This window comes from Pleurodeles waltl, chromosome 1_1, assembly GCF_031143425.1.
Source record: "Pleurodeles waltl isolate 20211129_DDA chromosome 1_1, aPleWal1.hap1.20221129, whole genome shotgun sequence".
In the NCBI taxonomy this organism is placed as follows: Eukaryota; Metazoa; Chordata; class Amphibia; order Caudata; family Salamandridae; genus Pleurodeles; species Pleurodeles waltl.
Genome location: NC_090436.1, coordinates 593,349,444 through 593,370,839, shown reverse-complemented (window position 1 = coordinate 593,370,839; position 21,396 = coordinate 593,349,444).

The window sequence follows — 21,396 nt, the reverse complement described above, 5'->3', positions numbered from 1 at the left end:
AAGCAAACAACAGGCAGGGTAAGAGGACGTCCCACTTACACCTCATGGCCTCAGTCAGGCCACTAATCATGCCCTTCAGGGTCTTGTTGAATCTCTCAACAAGCCCATTGGATTGAGGATGGTAAGGGGTGGTAAACCGGTAGGTCACCCACACTCATCCCACATGGACTTCACGTATGCAGACATGAAGTTTGTGCCCCTGTCAGACACAACCTCCTTAGGGAATCCCACACGGGTAAATATTCCCAACAGGGCTCTGATTACCACCAGTGCAGTCACTTTTCTCAGAAGGATGACCTCTGGATAGCGGGTGGCATGGTCCACCAAAACCAGGATAAACCTGTTGCCCAAGGCAGTTTTGGGGTCCAAGGGACCAACAATGTCGATGCCCACCCTTTCAAAGGGCGTGCCAACGACTGGGAGTGGGAGCAGGAGAGCTTTAAGCCGTTTCCCTGTCTTCCCACTAGCCTGGCAGGTGGGGCAAGCTCTGCAGAAGTTATCTGAGGCTGTCCTCATTCTGGGCCAATGTAAGTGGGTGTCAAGCCTGTTAAAGGTCTTGTCTTGGCCCAGGTGTCCTGCCAGGGGGATGTTGTGAGCCAGACCCAGAAGGAAGTTCCGATAACACTGGGGGACTACCAGCACACGGGCTGCCCCAGGACCTGGAACCTTACCCTCACAGTAAAGGAGATCATTCTCCCAGTAAATATGGTGAGTGCCAGAGGCGTCACCTGCTGCATGGGCTGTGGTTTGTTGCCTCAGACCCTCAAGGGCGGGGCATTCTTTCTGCGCCTTGCAGAATTCTGCTCTGGTTGGCCCCCCCTCTACTTACCAGCCAGCAAGTTCAGGTAGGTTACCCAGGTCAGCTATGTCCTCCCCAGTGGGCTCAGGGACCTCCTCCTCCTCAGGAGCCTTGTCCACCACCGTGGGAAAATTTGAGGTGGGTTTCCCGCGCCTCTTGCCCTTCCTCCTTGCAGCCTTCTGGGACATATTTCCAGGCTCCAGACGCCCTTGACTCCCTTCCCGGGCATTCATGGACTGTGTGGTCATGCAGACCCACTCAGGTAACCTTAACATCTCCAGGTGATATCTGAGCTCTACTTCTTTCCAAGCAGTATGCTCAAGATCATTGCCTAACAGATAATCTAGAGGCATGGCAGGACTCACAGCTACTTTCAGAGTACCAGAGACCCCCCCCCCCACTCAAAGGGAACCAGAGCCATTCACGATTGTCAGCGACTATGACCTGGTGGAATGTATTAGGGACTATCTGCTCTGTTGACACCAGCTGACTCTTGATAGTAGTCATACTGTCTCCTGTGTCACGCAGAGCCTCCAGCTTTTGCCCATCAATGGTGACCCGCTGCCTGTACTTTGGGGCATGTGGGCTTTGGGCACCATTTCTCTTTCTCCCAGGGACACTAGGGAAATCTCTACCTGCTCCCCAAAGCTATCCTGGGTCCATCTCCCCCGAGCGCTACACTAGTCAACCCAGGTGTCTGTCTAGTAGTGGACGGTGCCCTCTTGGAGCACTGGGGGTCTCCTTTATAGTGACCATACTGGTAGCACTCGAAGCATTTGGGGTTGGATCTCCCTGATTTATCATAAGTCCCTGGTTTTTTCCCAAATCTGGAAAAGGAATGGTTGCCACCCCCTCCCTGGGAATTCTTTTGGGGGCCTTTGGAGAGTTCCTTATCTGTAAGTTTATCTCCCACCTCTTTCTTCTGTTGGGAACCCTGACCACCTTTGTGGGTGTCCCCCCCAGGTACCTTTTTGGACACTCTGGTGCTAACCCAGAGGTCCGCCTCCTCAGCAAGCTTCCTGGGATCAGTCAGCTTACTATCTACCAAGTGCTGGCACAACTCTGTAAAAGTAGTATTGAGTATATGCTCTCTCAGAATCAAGTCATATAACCCTTTATAATTATCTACTTTGTTGCCCCGCACCCATCCATTCGGTGCCTTACTGGAAAAGTCAAAAAATCTACCCATGTTTGTGTGGTTTGTTTGGTGCTCTCCCTGAACCTCTGACGGTATCCCTCAGGAGTCAGCCCAAACTTGGCAAGTAAAGTGGCTTTATGAAGTGGGTATGTGTTTTGATCAGGTTGATCCAATGTGAGAAGTGTGTCCCTCCCCAATGGTGGCACATAACCCAACATAGCTACCCCCCATTGCCCTTCAGGAACCTCATGAGCCCTTAGTGCAACTTTATAAGCAGCTAACCATTTATCTATGTAATCTCCCACCACAAAACTGGGCACCACATCTTTAGGTATACGAAACTTCTTTTCTCCAGCAGGTCCTGTCTGTATGCTGCCACCATTGCTGCTGGATTAAGACTGTTTCGCCTTGATCTCCAGCTCCTTGAGACTCAGTTCATGAGCCACAATAGTTTCTTTTCAGCCAAAGCTCTTTCAGCTTCCACCTGTTTGGCTGCTCTTTCAGCCTCAGCTTGTTTGGCTTCTCTCTCTGCCCTGTTTTCCTCCTGTTGGGCCTCAATTTTCAGTTTTGCCATTTGCAATTGGAACTTGTAACGAGCTGACGAGCTCTGGTGAGGCACCTGTGCGCCAGTGAGTGGTACATAAACCTGAGAAGACTTTTGGCGGCATTTCAAGCAACCCCACAGACTTTGGCTGCTCTCTGCTGATGACGGGCTAAACCTAGAAACACGTGTCCAGAGATACACAGCACTTGCTGCACCTACTTAGGTGAAAGACTTTTGATTACTTTTTCAACACAAAACAAAGTGACTGCATTTACCATGATGCATTGGGGCTAACTTTTTGCTGGAGTGTGAGGCAGTGTGCTCCCTTTTTTCTTTTTGTCCAATGACTGCTCCCTTGAGCTAACGAGCTGACGAGCTCTGGTGAGGCACCTGTGCGCCAGTGAGTGGTACATAAACCTGAGAAGACTTTTGGCGGCATTTCAAGCAACCCCACAGACTTTGGCTGCTCTCTGCTGATGACGGGCTAAACCTAGAAACACGTGTCCAGAGATACATAGCACTTGCTGCACCTACTTAGGTGAAAGACTTTTGATTACTTTTTCAACACAAAACAAAGTGACTGCATTTACCATGATGCATTGGGGCTAACTTTTTGCTGGAGTGTGAGGCAGTGTGCTCCCTTTTTTCTTTTTGTCCAATGACTGCTCCCTTGAGCTAACGAGCTGACGAGCTCTGGTGAGGCACCTGTGCACCAGTGAGTGGTACATAAACCTGAGAAGTCTTTTGGCGGCATTTCAAGCAACCCCACAGACTTTGGCTGCTCTCTGCTGATGACGGGCTAAACCTAGAAACACGTGTCCAGAGATACACAGCACTTGCTGCACCTACTTAGGTGAAAGACTTTTGATTACTTTTTCAACACAAAACAAAGTGACTGCATTTACCATGATGCATTGGGGCTAACTTTTTGCTGGAGTGTGAGGCAGTGTGCTCCCTTTTTTCTTTTTGTCCAATGACTGCTCCCTTGAGCTAACGAGCTGACGAGCTCTGGTGAGGCACCTGTGCGCCAGTGAGTGGTACATAAACCTGAGAAGACTTTTGGCGGCATTTCAAGCAACCCCACAGACTTTGGCTGCTCTCTGCTGATGACGGGCTAAACCTAGAAACACCTGTCCAGAGATACACAGCACTTGCTGCACCTACTTAGGTGAAAGACTTTTGATTACTTTTTCAACACAAAACAAAGTGACTGCATTTACCATGATGCATTGGGGCTAACTTTTTGCTGGAGTGTGAGGCAGTGTGCTCCCTTTTTTCTTTTTGTCCAATGACTGCTCCCTTGAGCTAACGAGCTGACGAGCTCTGGTGAGGCACCTGTGCGCCAGTGAGTGGTACATAAACCTGAGAAGACTTTTGGCGGCATTTCAAGCAACCCCACAGACTTTGGCTGCTCTCTGCTGATGACGGGCTAAACCTAGAAACACGTGTCCAGAGATACACAGCACTTGCTGCACCTACTTAGGTGAAAGACTTTTGATTACTTTTTCAACACAAAACAAAGTGACTGCATTTACCATGATGCATTGGGGCTAACTTTTTGCTGGAGTGTGAGGCAGTGTGCTCCCTTTTTTCTTTTTGTCCAATGACTGCTCCCTTGAGCTAACGAGCTGACGAGCTCTGGTGAGGCACCTGTGCGCCAGTGAGTGGTACATAAACCTGAGAAGACTTTTGGCGGCATTTCAAGCAACCCCACAGACTTTGGCTGCTCCCTGCTGATGACGGGCTAAACCTAGAAACACGTGTCCAGAGATACACAGCACTTGCTGCACCTACTTAGGTGAAAGACTTTTGATTACTTTTTCAACACAAAACAAAGTGACTGCATTTACCATGATGCATTGGGGCTAACTTTTTGCTGGAGTGTGAGGCAGTGTGCTCCCTTTTTTCTTTTTGTCCAATGACTGCTCCCTTGAGCTAACAAGCTGACGAGCTCTGGTGAGGCACCTGTGCGCCAGTGAGTGGTACATAAACCTGAGAAGACTTTTGGCGGCATTTCAAGCAACCCCACAGACTTTGGCTGCTCTCTGCTGATGAAGGGCTAAACCTAGAAACACGTGTCCAGAGATACACAGCACTTGCTGCACCTACTTAGGTGAAAGACTTTTGATTACTTTTTCAACACAAAACAAAGTGACTGCATTTACCATGATGCATTGGGGCTAACTTTTTGCTGGAGTGTGAGGCAGTGTGCTCCCTTTTTTCTTTTTGTCCAATGACTGCTCCCTTGAGCTAACAAGCTGACGAGCTCTGGTGAGGCACCTGTGCGCCAGTGAGTGGTACATAAACCTGAGAAGCCTTTTGGCGGCATTTCAAGCAACCCCACAGACTTTGGCTGCTCTCTGCTGATGACGGGCTAAACCTAGAAACACGTGTCCAGAGATACACAGCACTTGCTGCACCTACTTAGGTGAAAGACTTTTGATTACTTTTTCAACACAAAACAAAGTGACTGCATTTACCATGATGCATTGGGGCTAACTTTTTGCTGGAGTGTGAGGCAGTGTGCTCCCTTTTTTCTTTTTGTCCAATGACTGCTCCCTTGAGCTAACGAGCTGACGAGCTCTGGTGAGGCACCTGTGCGCCAGTGAGTGGTACATAAACCTGAGAAGTCTTTTGGCGGCATTTCAAGCAACCCCACAGACTTTGGCTGCTCTCTGCTGATGACGGGCTAAACCTAGAAACACGTGTCCAGAGATACACAGCACTTGCTGCACCTACTTAGGTGAAAGACTTTTGATTACTTTTTCAACACAAAACAAAGTGACTGCATTTACCATGATGCATTGGGGCTAACTTTTTGCTGGAGTGTGAGGCAGTGTGCTCCCTTTTTTCTTTATGTCCAATGACTGCTCCCTTGAGCTAACGAGCTGACGAGCTCTGGTGAGGCACCTGTGCGCCAGTGAGTGGTACATAAACCTGAGAAGACTTTTGGCGGCATTTCAAGCAACCCCACAGACTTTGGCTGCTCTCTGCTGATGACGGGCTAAACCTAGAAACACGTGTCCAGAGATACACAGCACTTGCTGCACCTACTTAGGTGAAAGACTTTTGATTACTTTTTCAACACAAAACAAAGTGACTGCATTTACCATGATGCATTGGGGCTAACTTTTTGCTGGAGTGTGAGGCAGTGTGCTCCCTTTTTTCTTTTTGTCCAATGACTGCTCCCTTGAGCTAACGAGCTGACAAGCTCTGGTGAGGCACCTGTGCGCCAGAGAGTGGTACATAAACCTGAGAAGACTTTTGGCGGCATTTCAAGCAACCCCACAGACTTTGGCTGCTCTCTGCTGATGACGGGCTAAACCTAGAAACACGTGTCCAGAGATACATAGCACTTGCTGCACCTACTTAGGTGAAAGACTTTTGATTACTTTTTCAACACAAAACAAAGTGACTGCATTTACCATGATGCAATGGGGCTAACTTTTTGCTGGAGTGTGAGGCAGTGTGCTCCCTTTTTTCTTTTTGTCCAATGACTGCTCCCTTGAGCTAACGAGCTGACGAGCTCTGGTGAGGCACCTGTGCGCCAGTGAGTGGTACATAAACCTGAGAAGACTTTTGGCGGCATTTCAAGCAACCCCACAGACTTTGGCTGCTCTCTGCTGATGACGGGCTAAACCTAGAAACACGTGTCCAGAGATACACAGCACTTGCTGCACCTACTTAGGTGAAAGACTTTTGATTACTTTTTCAACACAAAACAAAGTGACTGCATTTACCATGATGCATTGGGGCTAACTTTTTGCTGGAGTGTGAGGCAGTGTGCTCCCTTTTTTCTTTTTGTCCAATGACTGCTCCCTTGAGCTAACGAGCTGACGAGCTCTGGTGAGGCACCTGTGCGCCAGTGAGTGGTACATAAACCTGAGAAGACTTTTGGCGGCATTTCAAGCAACCCCACAGACTTTGGCTGCTCTCTGCTGATGACGGGCTAAACCTAGAAACACGTGTCCAGAGATACACAGCACTTGCTGCACCTACTTAGGTGAAAGACTTTTGATTACTTTTTCAACACAAAACAAAGTGACTGCATTTACCATGATGCATTGGGGCTAACTTTTTGCTGGAGTGTGAGGCAGTGTGCTCCCTTTTTTCTTTTTGTCCAATGACTGCTCCCTTGAGCTAACGAGCTGACGAGCTCTGGTGAGGCACCTGTGCGCCAGTGAGTGGTACATAAACCTGAGAAGACTTTTGGCGGCATTTCAAGCAACCCCACAGACTTTGGCTGCTCTCTGCTGATGACGGGCTAAACCTAGAAACACGTGTCCAGAGATACACAGCACTTGCTGCACCTACTTAGGTGAAAGACTTTTGATTACTTTTTCAACACAAAACAAAGTGACTGCATTTACCATGATGCATTGGGGCTAACTTTTTGCTGGAGTGTGAGGCAGTGTGCTCCCTTTTTTCTTTTTGTCCAATGACTGCTCCCTTGAGCTAACGAGCTGACGAGCTCTGGTGAGGCACCTGTGCGCCAGTGAGTGGTACATAAACCTGAGAAGACTTTTGGCGGCATTTCAAGCAACCCCACAGACTTTGGCTGCTCTCTGCTGATGACGGGCTAAACCTAGAAACACGTGTCCAGAGATACACAGCACTTGCTGCACCTACTTAGGTGAAAGACTTTTGATTACTTTTTCAACACAAAACAAAGTGACTGCATTTACCATGATGCATTGGGGCTAACTTTTTGCTGGAGTGTGAGGCAGTGTGCTCCCTTTTTTCTTTTTGTCCAATGACTGCTCCCTTGAGCTAACGAGCTGACAAGCTCTGGTGAGGCACCTGTGCACCAGTGAGTGGTACATAAACCTGAGAAGACTTTTGGCGGCATTTCAAGCAACCCCACAGACTTTGGCTGCTCTCTGCTGATGACGGGCTAAACCTAGAAACACGTGTCCAGAGATACATAGCACTTGCTGCACCTACTTAGGTGAAAGACTTTTGATTACTTTTTCAACACAAAACAAAGTGACTGCATTTACCATGATGCATTGGGGCTAACTTTTTGCTGGACTGTGAGGCAGTGTGCTCCCTTTTTTCTTTTTGTCCAATGACTGCTCCCTTGAGCTAACGAGCTGACGAGCTCTGGTGAGGCACCTGTGCGCCAGTGAGTGGTACATAAACCTGAGAAGACTTTTGGCGGCATTTCAAGCAACCCCACAGACTTTGGCTGCTCTCTGCTGATGACGGGCTAAACCTAGAAACACGTGTCCAGAGATACACAGCACTTGCTGCACCTACTTAGGTGAAAGACTTTTGATTACTTTTTCAACACAAAACAAAGTGACTGCATTTACCATGATGCATTGGGGATAACTTTTTGCTGGAGTGTGAGGCAGTGTGCTCCCTTTTTTCTTTTTGTCCAATGACTGCTCCCTTGAGCTAACGAGCTGACGAGCTCTGGTGAGGCACCTGTGCGCCAGAGAGTGGTACATAAACCTGAGAAGACTTTTGGCGGCATTTCAAGCAACCCCACAGACTTTGACTGCTCTCTGCTGATGACGGGCTAAACCTAGAAACACGTGTCCAGAGATACACAGCACTTGCTGCACCTACTTAGGTGAAAGACTTTTGATTACTTTTTCAACACAAAACAAAGTGACTGCATTTACCATGATGCATTGGGGCTAACTTTTTGCTGGAGTGTGAGGCAGTGTGCTCCCTTTTTTCTTTTTGTCCAATGACTGCTCCCTTGAGCTAACGAGCTGACGAGCTCTGGTGAGGCACCTGTGCGCCAGTGAGTGGTACATAAACCTGAGAAGACTTTTGGCGTCATTTCAAGCAACCCCACAGACTTTGGCTGCTCTCTGCTGATGACGGGCTAAACCTAGAAACACCTGTCCAGAGATACACAGCACTTGCTGCACCTACTTAGGTGAAAGACTTTTGATTACTTTTTCAACACAAAACAAAGTGACTGCATTTACCATGATGCATTGGGGCTAACTTTTTGCTGGAGTGTGAGGCAGTGTGCTCCCTTTTTTCTTTTTGTCCAATGACTGCTCCCTTGAGCAAACGAGCTGACGAGCTCTGGTGAGGCACCTGTGCGCCAGTGAGTGGTACATAAACCTGAGAAGACTTTTGGCGGCATTTCAAGCAACCCCACAGACTTTGGCTGCTCTCTGCTGATGACGGGCTAAACCTAGAAACACGTGTCCAGAGATACACAGCACTTGCTGCACCTACTTAGGTGAAAGACTTTTGATTACTTTTTCAACACAAAACAAAGTGACTGCATTTACCATGATGCATTGGGGCTAACTTTTTGCTGGAGTGTGAGGCAGTGTGCTCCCTTTTTTCTTTTTGTCCAATGACTGCTCCCTTGAGCTAACGAGCTGACGAGCTCTGGTGAGGCACCTGTGCGCCAGTGAGTGGTACATAAACCTGAGAAGACTTTTGGCGGCATTTCAAGCAACCCCACAGACTTTGGCTGCTCTCTGCTGATGACGGGCTAAACCTAGAAACACGTGTCCAGAGATACACAGCACTTGCTGCACCTACTTAGGTGAAAGACTTTTGATTACTTTTTCAACACAAAACAAAGTGACTGCATTTACCATGATGCATTGGGGCTAACTTTTTGCTGGAGTGTGAGGCAGTGTGCTCCCTTTTTTCTTTTTGTCCAATGACTGCTCCCTTGAGCTAACGAGCTGACGAGCTCTGGTGAGGCACCTGTGCACCAGTGAGTGGTACATAAACCTGAGAAGACTTTTGGCGGCATTTCAAGCAACCCCACAGACTTTGGCTGCTCTCTGCTGATGACGGGCTAAACCTAGAAACACGTGTCCAGAGATACACAGCACTTGCTGCACCTACTTAGGTGAAAGACTTTTGATTACTTTTTCAACACAAAACAAAGTGACTGCATTTACCATGATGCATTGGGGCTAACTTTTTGCTGGAGTGTGAGGCAGTGTGCTCCCTTTTTTCTTTTTGTCCAATGACTGCTCCCTTGAGCTAACGAGCTGACGAGCTCTGGTGATGCACCTGTGCGCCAGTGAGTGGTACATAAACCTGAGAAGACTTTTGGCGGCATTTCAAGCAACCCCACAGACTTTGGCTGCTCTCTGCTGATGACGGGTTAAAACCTAGAAACACGTGTCCAGAGATACACAGCACTTGCTGCACCTACTTAGGTGAAAGACTTTTGATTACTTTTTCAACACAAAACAAAGTGACTGCATTTACCATGATGCATTGGGGCTAACTTTTTGCTGGAGTGTGAGGCAGTGTGCTCCCTTTTTTCTTTTTGTCCAATGACTGCTCCCTTGAGCTAACGAGCTGACGAGCTCTGGTGAGGCACCTGTGCGCCAGTGAGTGGTACATAAACCTGAGAAGACTTTTGGCGGCATTTCAAGCAACCCCACAGACTTTGGCTGCTCTCTGCTGATGACGGGCTAAACCTAGAAACACGTGTCCAGAGATACACAGCACTTGCTGCACCTACTTAGGTGAAAGACTTTTGATTACTTTTTCAACACAAAACAAAGTGACTGCATTTACCATGATGCATTGGGGCTAACTTTTTGCTGGAGTGTGAGGCAGTGTGCTCCCTTTTTTCTTTTTGTCCAATGACTGCTCCCTTGAGCTAACGAGCTGACGAGCTCTGGTGAGGCACCTGTGCGCCAGTGAGTGGTACATAAACCTGAGAAGACTTTTGGCGGCATTTCAAGCAACCCCACAGACTTTGGCTGCTCTCTGCTGATGACGGGCTAAACCTAGAAACACGTGTCCAGAGATACACAGCACTTGCTGCACCTACTTAGGTGAAATACTTTTGATTACTTTTTCAACACAAAACAAAGTGACTGCATTTACCATGATGCATTGGGGCTAACTTTTTGCTGGAGTGTGAGGCAGTGTGCTCCCTTTTTTCTTTTTGTCCAATGACTGCTCCCTTGAGCTAACGAGCTGACGAGCTCTGTTGAGGCACCTGTGCGCCAGTGAGTGGTACATAAACCTGAGAAGACTTTTGGCGGCATTTCAAGCAACCCCACAGACCTTGGCTGCTCTCTGCTGATTACGGGCTAAACCTAGAAACACGTGTCCAGAGATACACAGCACTTGCTGCACCTACTTAGGTGAAAGACTTTTGATTACTTTTTCAACACAAAACAAAGTGACTGCATTTACCATGATGCATTGGGGCTAACTTTTTGCTGGAGTGTGAGGCAGTGTGCTCCCTTTTTTCTTTTTGTCCAATGACTGCTCCCTTGAGCTAACGAGCTGACGAGCTCTGGAGAGGCACCTGTGCGCCAGTGAGTGGTACATAAACCTGAGAAGACTTTTGGCGGCATTTCAAGCAACCCCACAGACTTTGGCTGCTCTCTGCTGATGACGGGCTAAACCTAGAAACACGTGTCCAGAGATACACAGCACTTGCTGCACCTACTTAGGTGAAAGACTTTTGATTACTTTTTCAACACAAAACAAAGTGACTGCATTTACCATGATGCATTGGGGCTAACTTTTTGCTGGAGTGTGAGGCAGTGTGGTCCCTTTTTTCTTTTTGTCCAATGACTGCTCCCTTGAGCTAACGAGCTGACGAGCTCTGTTGAGGCACCTGTGCGCCAGTGAGTGGTACATAAACCTGAGAAGACTTTTGGCGGCATTTCAAGCAACCCCACAGACTTTGGCTGCTCTCTGCTGATGACGGGCTAAACCTAGAAACACGTGTCCAGAGATACACGCACTTGCTGCACCTACTTAGGTGAAAGACTTTTGATTACTTTTTCAACACAAAACAAAGTGACTGCATTTACCATGATGCATTGGGGCTAACTTTTTGCTGGAGTGTGAGGCAGTGTGCTCCCTTTTTTCTTTTTGTCCAATGACTGCTCCCTTGAGCTAACGAGCTGACGAGCTCTGGTGAGGCACCTGTGCGCCAGTGAGTGGTACATAAACCTGAGAAGACTTTTGGCGGCATTTCAAGCAACCCCACAGACTTTGGCTGCTCTCTGCTGATGACGGGCTAAACCTAGAAACACGTGTCCAGAGATACACAGCACTTGCTGCACCTACTTAGGTGAAAGACTTTTGATTACTTTTTCAACACAAAACAAAGTGACTGCATTTACCATGATGCATTGGGGCTAACTTTTTGCTGGAGTGTGAGGCAGTGTGCTCCCTTTTTTCTTTTTGTCCAATGACTGCTCCCTTGAGCTAACGAGCTGACGAGCTCTGGTGAGGCACCTGTGCGCCAGTGAGTGGTACATAAACCTGAGAAGACTTTTGGCGGCATTTCAAGCAACCCCACAGACTTTGGCTGCTCTCTGCTGATGACGGGCTAAACCTAGAAACACGTGTCCAGAGATACACAGCACTTGCTGCACCTACTTAGGTGAAAGACTTTTGATTACTTTTTCAACACAAAACAAAGTGACTGCATTTACCATGATGCATTGGGGCTAACTTTTTGCTGGAGTGTGAGGCAGTGTGCTCCCTTTTTTCTTTTTGTCCAATGACTGCTCCCTTGAGCTAACGAGCTGACGAGCTCTGGTGAGGCACCTGTGCGCCAGTGAGTGGTACATAAACCTGAGAAGACTTTTGGCGGCATTTCAAGCAACCCCACAGACTTTGGCTGCTCTCTGCTGATGACGGGTTAAAACCTAGAAACACGTGTCCAGAGATACACAGCACTTGCTGCACCTACTTAGGTGAAAGACTTTTGATTACTTTTTCAACACAAAACAAAGTGACTGCATTTACCATGATGCATTGGGGCTAACTTTTTGCTGGAGTGTGAGGCAGTGTGCTCCCTTTTTTCTTTTTGTCCAATGACTGCTCCCTTGAGCTAACGAGCTGACGAGCTCTGGTGAGGCACCTGTGCGCCAGTGAGTGGTACATAAACCTGAGAAGACTTTTGGCGGCATTTCAAGCAACCCCACAGACTTTGGCTGCTCTCTGCTGATGACGGGCTAAACCTAGAAACACGTGTCCAGAGATACACAGCACTTGCTGCACCTACTTAGGTGAAAGACTTTTGATTACTTTTTCAACACAAAACAAAGTGGCTGCATTTACCATGATGCATTGGGGCTAACTTTTTGCTGGAGTGTGAGGCAGTGTGCTCCCTTTTTTCTTTTTGTCCAATGACTGCTCCCTTGAGCTAACGAGCTGACGAGCTCTGGTGAGGCACCTGTGCGCCAGTGAGTGGTACATAAACCTGAGAAGACTTTTGGCGGCATTTCAAGCAACCCCACAGACTTTGGCTGCTCTCTGCTGATGACGGGCTAAACCTAGAAACACGTGTCCAGAGATACACAGCACTTGCTGCACCTACTTAGGTGAAATACTTTTGATTACTTTTTCAACACAAAACAAAGTGACTGCATTTACCATGATGCATTGGGGCTAACTTTTTGCTGGAGTGTGAGGCAGTGTGCTCCCTTTTTTCTTTTTGTCCAATGACTGCTCCCTTGAGCTAACGAGCTGACGAGCTCTGTTGAGGCACCTGTGCGCCAGTGAGTGGTACATAAACCTGAGAAGACTTTTGGCGGCATTTCAAGCAACCCCACAGACCTTGGCTGCTCTCTGCTGATTACGGGCTAAACCTAGAAACACGTGTCCAGAGATACACAGCACTTGCTGCACCTACTTAGGTGAAAGACTTTTGATTACTTTTTCAACACAAAACAAAGTGACTGCATTTACCATGATGCATTGGGGCTAACTTTTTGCTGGAGTGTGAGGCAGTGTGCTCCCTTTTTTCTTTTTGTCCAATGACTGCTCCCTTGAGCTAACGAGCTGACGAGCTCTGGAGAGGCACCTGTGCGCCAGTGAGTGGTACATAAACCTGAGAAGACTTTTGGCGGCATTTCAAGCAACCCCACAGACTTTGGCTGCTCTCTGCTGATGACGGGCTAAACCTAGAAACACGTGTCCAGAGATACACAGCACTTGCTGCACCTACTTAGGTGAAAGACTTTTGATTACTTTTTCAACACAAAACAAAGTGACTGCATTTACCATGATGCATTGGGGCTAACTTTTTGCTGGAGTGTGAGGCAGTGTGGTCCCTTTTTTCTTTTTGTCCAATGACTGCTCCCTTGAGCTAACGAGCTGACGAGCTCTGTTGAGGCACCTGTGCGCCAGTGAGTGGTACATAAACCTGAGAAGACTTTTGGCGGCATTTCAAGCAACCCCACAGACTTTGGCTGCTCTCTGCTGATGACGGGCTAAACCTAGAAACACGTGTCCAGAGATACACGCACTTGCTGCACCTACTTAGGTGAAAGACTTTTGATTACTTTTTCAACACAAAACAAAGTGACTGCATTTACAATGATGCATTGGGGCTAACTTTTTGCTGGAGTGTGAGGCAGTGTGCTCCCTTTTTTCTTTTTGTCCAATGACTGCTCCCTTGAGCTAACGAGCTGACGAGCTCTGGTGAGGCACCTGTGCGCCAGTGAGTGGTACATAAACCTGAGAAGACTTTTGGCGGCATTTCAAGCAACCCCACAGACTTTGGCTGCTCTCTGCTGATGACGGGCTAAACCTAGAAACACGTGTCCAGAGATACACAGCACTTGCTGCACCTACTTAGGTGAAAGACTTTTGATTACTTTTTCAACACAAAACAAAGTGACTGCATTTACCATGATGCATTGGGGCTAACTTTTTGCTGGAGTGTGAGGCAGTGTGCTCCCTTTTTTCTTTTTGTCCAATGACTGCTCCCTTGAGCTAACGAGCTGACAAGCTCTGGTGAGGCACCTGTGCGCCAGTGAGTGGTACATAAACCTGAGAAGACTTTTGGCGGCATTTCAAGCAACCCCACAGACTTTGGCTGCTCTCTGCTGATGACGGGCTAAACCTAGAAACACGTGTCCAGAGATACACGCACTTGCTGCACCTACTTAGGTGAAAGACTTTTGATTACTTTTTCAACACAAAACAAAGTGACTGCATTTACCATGATGCATTGGGGCTAACTTTTTGCTGGAGTGTGAGGCAGTGTGCTCCCTTTTTTCTTTTTGTCCAATGACTGCTCCCTTGAGCTAACGAGCTGACGAGCTCTGGTGAGGCACCTGTGCGCCAGTGAGTGGTACATAAACCTGAGAAGACTTTTGGCGGCATTTCAAGCAACCCCACAGACTTTGGCTGCTCTCTGCTGATGACGGGCTAAACCTAGAAACACGTGTCCAGAGATACACAGCACTTGCTGCACCTACTTAGGTGAAAGACTTTTGATTACTTTTTCAACACAAAACAAAGTGACTGCATTTACCATGATGCATTGGGGCTAACTTTTTGCTGGAGTGTGAGGCAGTGTGCTCCCTTTTTTCTTTTTGTCCAATGACTGCTCCCTTGAGCTAACGAGCTGACGAGCTCTGGTGAGGCACCTGTGCGCCAGTGAGTGGTACATAAACCTGAGAAGACTTTTGGCGGCATTTCAAGCAACCCCACAGACTTTGGCTGCTCTCTGCTGATGACGGGCTAAACCTAGAAACACGTGTCCAGAGATACACAGCACTTGCTGCACCTACTTAGGTGAAAGACTTTTGATTACTTTTTCAACACAAAACAAAGTGACTGCATTTACCATGATGCATTGGGGCTAACTTTTTGCTGGAGTGTGAGGCAGTGTGCTCCCTTTTTTCTTTTTGTCCAATGACTGCTCCCTTGAGCTAACGAGCTGACGAGCTCTGGTGAGGCACCTGTGCGCCAGTGAGTGGTACATAAACCTGAGAAGACTTTTGGCGGCATTTCAAGCAACCCCACAGACTTTGGCTGCTCTCTGCTGATGACGGGTTAAAACCTAGAAACACATGTCCAGAGATACACAGCACTTGCTGCACCTACTTAGGTGAAAGACTTTTGATTACTTTTTCAACACAAAACAAAGTGACTGCATTTACCATGATGCATTCTGGCTAACTTTTTGCTGGAGTGTGAGGCAGTGTGCTCCCTTTTTTCTTTTTGTCCAATGACTGCTCCCTTGAGCTAACGAGCTGACGAGCTCTGGTGAGGCACCTGTGCGCCAGTGAGTGGTACATAAACCTGAGAAGACTTTTGGCGGCATTTCAAGCAACCCCACAGACTTTGGCTGCTCTCTGCTGATGACGGGCTAAACCTAGAAACACGTGTCCAGAGATACACAGCACTTGCTGCACCTACTTAGGTGAAAGACTTTTGATTACTTTTTCAACACAAAACAAAGTGACTGCATTTACCATGATGCATTGGGGCTAACTTTTTGCTGGAGTGTGAGGCAGTGTGCTCCCTTTTTTCTTTTTGTCCTATGACTGCTCCCTTGAGCTAACGAGCTGACGAGCTCTGGTGAGGCACCTGTGCGCCAGTGAGTGGTTCATAAACCTGAGAAGACTTTTGGCGGCATTTCAAGCAACCCCACAGACTTTGGCTGCTCTCTGCTGATGACGGGCTAAACCTAGAAACACGTGTCCAGAGATACACAGCACTTGCTGCACCTACTTAGGTGAAATACTTTTGATTACTTTTTCAACACAAAACAAAGTGACTGCATTTACCATGATGCATTGGGGCTAACTTTTTGCTGGAGTGTGAGGCAGTGTGCTCCCTTTTTTCTTTTTGTCCAATGACTGCTCCCTTGAGCTAACGAGCTGACGAGCTCTGTTGAGGCACCTGTGCGCCAGTGAGTGGTACATAAACCTGAGAAGACTTTTGGCGTCATTTCAAGCAACCCACAGACCTTGGCTGCTCTCTGCTGATGACGGGCTAAACCTAGAAACACGTGTCCAGAGATACACAGCACTTGCTGCACCTACTTAGGTGAAAGACTTTTGATTACTTTTTCAACACAAAACAAAGTGACTGCATTTACCATGATGCATTGGGGCTAACTTTTTGCTGGAGTGTGAGGCAGTGTGCTCCCTTTTTTCTTTTTGTCCAATGACTGCTCCCTTGAGCTAACGAGCTGACGAGCTCTGGAGAGGCACCTGTGCGCCAGTGAGTGGTACATAAACCTGAGAAGACTTTTGGCGGCATTTCAAGCAACCCCACAGACTTTGGCTGCTCTCTGCTGATGACGGGCTAAACCTAGAAACACGTGTCCAGAGATACACAGCACTTGCTGCACCTACTTAGGTGAAAGACTTTTGATTACTTTTTCAACACAAAACAAAGTGACTGCATTTACCATGATGCATTGGGGCTAACTTTTTGCTGGAGTGTGAGGCAGTGTGCTCCCTTTTTTCTTTTTGTCCAATGACTGCTCCCTTGAGCTAACGAGCTGACGAGCTCTGGTGAGGCACCTGTGCGCCAGTGAGTGGTACATAAACCTGAGAAGACTTTTGGCGGCATTTCAAGCAACCCCACAGACTTTGGCTGCTCTCTGCTGATGACGGGCTAAACCTAGAAACACGTGTCCAGAGATACACGCACTTGCTGCACCTACTTAGGTGAAAGACTTTTGATTACTTTTTCAACACAAAACAAAGTGACTGCATTTACCATGATGCATTGGGGCTAACTTTTTGCTGGAGTGTGAGGCAGTGTGCTCCCTTTTTTCTTTTTGTCCAATGACTGCTCCCTTGAGCTAACGAGCTGACGAGCTCTGGTGAGGCACCTGTGCGCCAGTGAGTGGTACATAAACCTGAGAAGACTTTTGGCGGCATTTCAAGCAACCCCACAGACTTTGGCTGCTCTCTGCTGATGACGGGCTAAACCTAGAAACACGTGTCCAGAGATACACAGCACTTGCTGCACCTACTTAGGTGAAAGACTTTTGATTACTTTTTCAACACAAAACAAAGTGACTGCATTTACCATGATGCATTGGGGCTAACTTTTTGCTGGAGTGTGAGGCAGTGTGCTCCCTTTTTTCTTTTTGTCCAACTCTTTTAGCTGTTTGACAGTATATGTCTCCAACAGTGCTAGGTCCAAATCTCCTACTTGAGACCCAGCCAGAGACATGTTGAGTGAGGATTTAGTTTTTGAAAATTGTCAGGAAAAACAAATTTGCAAAAAGAGATAAAAATCAAGTTGACCTTCAACTGTGGGTAGGTAGTGAAATACTTAGCTACTGTATGTCACTGCACAAATACAAGTCCTATCCTCACCGCTGATCACCAATGTTAGGAATGGGGTTTTTGGTTGGCAGTCAGGTTACCCTCTGTCCAAGCAAGAACCCTCACTCTAGTCAGGGTAAGTCACACACAATCCAAATTATCCTGTGCCCACCCTCTGGTAGCTTGGCACGAGCAGTCAGTCTTAACTTAGAAGGCAATGTGTAAAGTATTTGTGCAATAAATCATACAATAACACCCTATAGCACCACAAAAATACACCACACAGTGTTTAGAAAAATATAGAATATTTATCTGGATATTTGTAGATCAAAACAATAAAAAATGCAATAAGAATTTGTAGAAGTATGACTGAAAAGTGATATAAAGTGTCTTAAGTCTTTAAAAAGCAAACAAAGGGGGTCATTACAACATTGGTGGTAAAAGCCGCTTCCGCCACAGCTATTATGACCTACATCTCGAAATCCGCCGAAATACAGACACCCACACAAGTCCGCCACACCAAAGGTCAGTTATAAACTGGCGAAAACAAAACCTCCACCGTCACGCCAACAGAAACACGCCCATACTATCACGACCCATGAATCCACGCAGCAGTCTTTTAACCGCGGTATTCCATTGGCGGTACACACCGCCGCGCTCAAAATACACACACATCTCCAAAACACCGCCACATTGGACAATTCCAAATACACACACCTGATACACATACACACACGACTCCCACACACCCAATACAATATAAAACACACACCCACATCACCCACAAACCCCTACAACCCAAAATTCAGAGAGAAGGCGAGAGAGAGAGCACAGAATTGAGAATCCCACCATACAGAGGCAGACAACACCATCACCCATACAACAGACATGCATAAAACACCACACACCACTACACTTTACCACACACATCAACACATACACCACCCCACACATCACCCACACCACCCCATGTCACGCCAAAGAAACCCCAGGTTTTCCAAGGAGGAGCTCAGGGTCATGGTGGAGGAAATCCTACGGGTAGAGCCACAGCTATTTGGCTCACAGGTGCAGCACACCTCCATAGCCTGGAAGATGGAGCTATGGCGCAGAATCGTGGACAGGGTCAACACTGTGGGACAGCATCCAAGAAATCGGGAGGACATCAGGAAGAAGTGGAACGACCTACGGGGGAAGGTGCGTTATGTGGTCTCCAGGCAGAACATCGCGGTACAGCGTACTGGCGGCGGACCCCCACAACTAACAACATGGGAGGAGCAAGTCTTGACCATCATGCATCCAGAGGGCCTCGGAGGAGTCGGTGGAGGAATGGACACTGGTAACTCAAATCTTAACTATCATATCCCCCACCCTACCTGCATGCTATCACACACCCCCACCCTCACCCCCTCCCCTATCACTCCAACTCCTCACTAATGTACTAATAACACAAACCACACATCCCAACACCAAGCCCTGCATGACACAACTAAGCATGGTCAACCTCACTAAAGCATGCTCACTGCACATACCCATAACAACCCCCTAACCATCATCACACAAACCCCCACACAGGAATGCTTGCACTGGGGTACACGCACACCCACCCATTGCACACCATGACACACACACATCCAATAATCATGCTCTTATACCCCTGCAGGACCACTACGGAACGTCACCACACAGGATGGTCCAGACATCTCCACTCCACCCACAGAAGAGGCCCACAGTGACGACAGCAGCTCTGGCCAACTGGATCCAGATGACCAGCCCGGACCATCGTGGGCCTCGGGACAGTCGGTTCCCCTCGCACAAGCACAGCCCAACACTGACCTTCCACCCTCTGGTAACACCAGCACAGCACCCACCCAGCAGGCCAATACCTCCGTACCCAGGACACGTCAATCAGCGGTGTGTCCACCACTAGAGGGAACCCAGGATAACCCACCACCCCAACAACAACAGGGACCTGGGGGCAGTGGTAGTGGGCACACGGACCAGGGGACGGAGGCACAGGAACACAGGGGAACTGGGAGGGCTGCTGTGCGACAGGGGGCGGACAGGCCAAGGGAACCCACTCTCCACGAGGCCCTCTCCTCCATCATGGGAGGATACCACCACTCCCAGGAGACGATGGCGACGGTCCTGGCCAAGTTTCAGGAGACTCAGAGCATGCAGGAGGAGCAGTATTTGGGGTTCAGGGAGGAGCTCAGAACCATCAGCTCCACCCTGGGCACCATCGTAGGGGTGCTGAAGGACATACACAAGACCATGAGGGACACCGTGGCACTCCAAGGGGCCCCTGACACTAGCATGGACGATGAACTGCCCACCACCTCCGCCGGCGCTAGTGGACAGGAGGCACCACCACAGGACCACCACACCAGCACCCCACCCCCTGCAGACGGAGAACCACCCCACAAGCGGTCCCTAAGATCCAGGAACAGGACAGAGCAAGATGGCAAGACCCCCGCCAGGAAATGAGACCACCCTGATTGTCCTCCCACTGTCCCACTTTGTTACCCTGTCCAGATTGGAACTGCCCCAGCTCCACTTCCTATGCCCATATGGGCAAAGCACCTGTGAGACGAATAAACTGGACTCTGCCATGGACATTCCTCCACCATCCCCCATCACCATTTTACAACCCCCCTCCATTTTTGAGCACTTAAATAAACACCCTTGAAGCACAAAACAATCTGGAGTCAATCTGTGATTTGGTAAATTTGTATTATCAATGACAGTGTCAAAATGCGTTTTCTATTGTAATGCCAACATACCTATGTCACACATCACAAGTCCATGAAGGATGCAAGCAGATGACACACGTTGGTAACCACACCTGTGAAACCGTGATGGAAAAGTACAACTCAGTTACCAAATACTGCCACTAAATGACAGACAGGATAGAGGTAGATGTGTGAAAGTGAATGTAATAGTAAAAAAAAATGTTCTCACCTGTGTGTCACTGGAAATATTGCTGTATGACTGACTCCATGTTGTCTATGTCTTCTTCCTCAGCTTCCTCCTCATCACTGTCCACAGGCTCCACAGGCCCCACAGCTGCCACAACACCGCCATCTGGACCATCCTCCTGCAGAAAAGGCACCTGGAGTCGCAAAGCAAGATTGTGAAGCATCGAGCAGGCGATGATGATGTGGCACACCTTCTTTGGTGAGTAGAATAGGGAACCACCTGTCATATGGAGGCACTTGAACCTGGCCTTCAGGAGGCCGAAGGTGCGTTCAATCACCCTACTAGTACGCCCATGGGCCTCATTGTAGCGTTCCTCTGCCCCGGTCCTGGGATTCCTCACTGGGGTCAATAGCCAGGACAGGTTGGGGTAACCAGAGTCCCCTAATAGCCACACCCGGTGCCTCTGGAGTTGACCCATCACATACGGGATACTGCTATTCCGCAGGATGTAGGCGTCATGCACTGAGCCAGGGAACATAGCATTTACCTGCGAGATGTACTGGTCTGCCAAACATGCCATCTGTACATTCATGGAATGATAACTCTTCCGGTTCCTGTACACCTGTTCACTCCTGTGGGGGGGGGACACCAGAGCTACATGTGTCCCATCAATGGCACCTATGATGTTGGGGATATGTCCAAGGGCATAGAAGTCACCTTTAACTGTAGGCAAATCCTCCACCTGAGGGAAAACGATGTAGCTCCTTACGTGTTTCAGTAGGGCAGACAACACTCTGGACAATACGTTGGAAAACATAGACTTGGACATCCCTGATGCCATTGCCACTGTTGTCTGAAAAGACCCACTTGCAAGGAAATGGAGGACTGATAGCACCTGCACTTTAGGGGGGATTCCGGTGGGATGGCGGATTGGTAAGATCAGGTCTGGCTCCAACTGGGTACACAGTTCCTGGATTGTGGCACGGTCAAACCT